Source organism: Falco biarmicus, chromosome 7 (genome assembly GCF_023638135.1).
Source record: "Falco biarmicus isolate bFalBia1 chromosome 7, bFalBia1.pri, whole genome shotgun sequence".
Taxonomy (NCBI): Eukaryota; Metazoa; Chordata; class Aves; order Falconiformes; family Falconidae; genus Falco; species Falco biarmicus.
The window spans coordinates 69,917,280-69,921,364 of record NC_079294.1 but is presented as its reverse complement, the minus strand read 5'-3'; the positions used below and the strand labels follow the sequence as shown (position 1 = coordinate 69,921,364).

The 4,085-nt window shown below is 42.8% G+C and overlaps 1 long non-coding RNA gene across 1 annotated transcript; it reads left to right on the top strand.

The window, feature by feature from the left end:
- Positions 1 to 1,229: 1,229 nt before the first annotated feature.
- Positions 1,230 to 3,837, top strand: LOC130152195 (uncharacterized). Its single transcript, XR_008822912.1, has 3 exons — positions 1,230 to 1,330; positions 1,644 to 1,711; positions 3,610 to 3,837. It is a non-coding gene; the product is annotated as an uncharacterized LOC130152195 (long non-coding RNA).
- Positions 3,838 to 4,085: the final 248 nt, after the last annotated feature.

The following is a 4,085-nucleotide window of genomic DNA, read 5'->3' as shown; positions in this document are numbered from 1 at the left end:
CTTCAAGTCAGTCCCACCCAGCAACCTATGGTAGAGAAGAGGAAACAGGACAGGTATGAAGGGTGGTCACACGCCAAATGTAGATGGAATTTGCGCTCCCCTGGTATTTTGAGACTCTAACTAGATGCAGGGATGAGATGAGGGCATTGAGGGCATCTTAGTTTCTCAGCTGCTGCATAAGCAGATTAACTTTACGTGCAGCTGATCCATGGAGAAATGGATCAGCCGGAGTCCCTGACAAAGACAGATTTCTCCCCGACTCACATTCTGCTTGCTCACAGTAAACACACTGAACGATGTTATTTACATGACCTATCTTCTCTTCTTTGACTTGCATCACTTTACTACTGAACCTCCAACCTGGGTCACAGCCATCCATTAAATTAGGCCCATTGCTGAAGCAGCCCTGACAGTAATTTTTCTTCCTGATCTCTCTGTTCCCCCCAGGAATGCTCTTGACACCAACCACGGTCCACTGGAAAAAGGTTTTAGAAGACAGAAAAGTAAACCAATTGCTGTGAAAAGCTCCACCACTTTTCCTCATCAGAGGAACAAGAACTGAATTTCTAACACGGCCTCCAAGGAGGGAGTGAGGTTAGAAGGCACCAGCCCCACTCTGTTCTCAGAAGGAGAGAAGCTGAGTCTTGAAGAGAGCACTCCTGTCTCTCCCTGTCAGCAAACGCTGTAATGGGCTGCTCTGCCTCTTGGGAAACTCACATGTGTGTGATAGGTCCTGTAAAGGAATGTAGGAGGACTCAGGGGAAGGCATCTCCCAGAGACTGAAAACAGCTATGGCTGTTCAAGATGTTCTCCCATGTCCACCTGTCCTCCTTTTCTCTCTCCCAGAGCCTGATACAACGTGCCTCCTTCACAGCAGCATTCACAAGGACGCCCCTGGTAATGATGCAGCCTGGCTGGCTGTCTCCCACAGCATTTTCCTTTTCTCATTCCCATGCAGCACAACAGCTTCCCGTGAGAAGCTCCTCGTGGTAATGGCTTGTCTTCAGTGCCCTTCTGATGCTCTGAGTGGTTTGAGTCAGCTCACCCTGAACTGTCAGTCCAGAGCAACTCTGCTGAAGGTAATGGAAATTTACTGCAGTGTATTCAGTGGAGTTACTCCAGGCTCACACCATGGAAGTGGGAGCACAATTGACCCTCTTGTTCTGCATCTCTTGGCTCAGAGGGCTTAATTAGACTGAACAATTTTTAAAAAAATTGAGTGACGAGAGGGAAGTTATTTGGCACTTAAAAAGCAGCAAAAAATTTGAACCAGGTATGTGGTAGAAGACAAGAAGCAAAGGCAAGAATAAGAAGAATTATATTCACAATGGTAAGGAAATACGAATTTTATCTAGAAGCATTGTTTACATAATTTGTAACCTAACTTAGAACATGAAAGACTGTTCAGTTTTTCAGTGCCCTGGATGGACACAGTACTCCAGGCCAGCTCTAACTTCTAAGGATGCAAGCACTTTCCCGGACTTAATGGAACCATTTGTTCCTGAAAACATATCACAGTACTGACCTACGTCAGCTTTTTCTTAACCTGGTTCAATATTTCTTTTGCCTTTGGGGGAGCATCTACTCAATGCCTGTTTCCATTTCCTTTAAGATTAAAGACCAGAATTTTTTTTTCTTCACAGAATTAAAGACAGTGATTTACAGTTAACAACGTAGAAGAGACTTGAGAAGTCACCCAGTCCACCTTAAGGTATGTATCCTGTATGCTGTCCTGCTAACGAAGGACTCCAGCATCTCCAGTTTTTGAGGTTTCTGTAAACTATACCCACCTGATCTGTACCCAGGCACATCAGTGAGCTGGGAGATTGCTGCAAAGAGTTTCCTCTTCTCTTTTCCCCTCCTCCCCTGCACAGGCTGTGTTACTCGCTGCTCTCTGGAAGGTTCCCAGAGCAGAGAAGTCCCAGGGAAGATGACCTCTGTATTATGTGATGAGCACAATGGGAGTGAGGTTGAGTACAGCTCTCTGCTTGAGAAGCAGTAAATATCAGCTGTTGCAATGGCTGCTATTTTATTGACACCTAAATTAAATTAGAGATGCACATTTTTCATGTAATTGAAAATATGTTAATGCACAATGCACATTGACAGCTCCTCTAGTCCTCAGCTCAATAAACTGTTGCTTTTTCTACACTGAAATGCCAATTCCTCTTAGAGCACTAAAGAAAATCTGCCAAAATACAGAGCAGTAGTTTATCATTCAAATCCTGTTTTTTCTGCTGTGAAGGAAGAAACAAATACATGAGATTTCGACTATGATAAAAAGTGCTTTCCAATCAATATGCTGTAATAATAGTTTGTGTGTGTGTGTGGGGTTGTTTCATTTTGTTTAGGACAAAGGAAGTTTTTTTCAAAATATACTTGGGAATACAAAAGCATGTTTCAAGTTCAGGTCACAGTTTGACACACACTTTCTGATGCTCAATTTGAGGCTTTCTTAATCTACAAGAAAAAAACCAAGCCTCCTAAATTAGGAATCATAACTGTAAACTAAATGAGGTGCATAAACAGCACAAGGAATTGGTCTATTGGGACAGTGGTACTCCTGCATCCAGATACACGAATCATAATCACTTGCTTGCAACAAATTACTCTGCATTTTAGAGCTCTTCCCTTGGAATTGCCATTTCCAATTGTCTTCCAGAGCATGAGTGGTAAATAGTAGCAGTCATTTGTGCGTAAGCTGGGAAAATCAAAAGAATTAGCCAGGCTCCAGTACTGCTCCTTATGGCCCAGTGAACTCTCATTGAATCTCTTAATCCTTAATAAGCATTTGGCCTTAATTGCTGATTTTATCTTAACCTAGTACTTATGCCATAATTGATGAACATTGTTTGCAGTGGAGTTTTATAGCTCTTCAATACAGATGGAAAGCCTTGCTTCAGTGCTTGTGCAATTGGATCTTCTACTTATCACACGTCGCATGGTGGTGCCTGGCACCATCTAGTGCTGAGATGCCAGGCTGTGGCACCACGCTGGACACTAAGATGTCATACCATCTCTCTAGGATGTGGCTGTTGCCTGTTAAGACCAGCTCTCATCAGCTGGAGTAGAAAAATCTTCTCAAAACTTACGGTCAAACTGCCTTGGGTACAGTACTCAGTAAAATAGGGCTTTGGGGAGGGGGCTAGGCAAATTTCAACTTAAGCTTGACAAGCAAGTGGTTTAATCTGTAAAATACAGAATATACTCGACTCTGTCGTTCCCTGGGACTTAGCAGTGATCTTACAGGACTGGTTCTAGAGACAACATCAGGAAGAGCAGGTAGAGAAGAGCTGTTCTCTGAGATCACGGGATCTCTGCCTCCCCAGCCTGCATTCCCATGTCCCACTTTATTTATGTTCATATTATTTGGTAGGTGGTAGATGATTTCATGAAAAATTGATTCTAATACATAATCCTATGTTCAGCAGAAAGAAAAAAAAATTATATTAGGTCATAAACCAGAGTGTATATACCCACCTAAATTGCAGCATTTAAAATTAAGCATTGATAAAATTTCAGGTAAAGGAGCTTTGCATGTTACCAGCTGAATGCAGCATGCTCAAATATTAGAGATGTTAATTGACAGAAGTTCTTTAATGGTTTAAGCAATTTCAGTGCCAAGAAGAGGAAGGCTAATGGGTGAAGTGGCATTTCCCCACCAGTCCCACTGTCTGCCGGGGGGACATGACAGAGAAGAGGCACCACTCTGCAACCCGCCAGCCCTGAGCTCTGAGCCTGACTGCCAAACCATCCAGCCCCTGAGCAGCAGAGTCCTCAGCACCTGATGAGTTTAGACTTGTGACTTTGACAGGAGTTTTGGGATATTTGATGTTAAAATAAAAACGTCAGTTCACATCTGTGAATCCAGTGCATAACTAGGACAGAATGAGATTCTGTTATGTGAACCTTTGCATATTATGGCAAATTGTTGGGGTGTTTGATGTATAGAGCAGAAGATTCCCTGGTGAAGCTGGGGATGCTTAAATGCCTTAAAATCTTGGCCTCAAGCTATTATTAAATTCAGCACAGGGAACAACAAACATAAACCTGCCACCATCCCAACCACTTCATAAATCAATTAT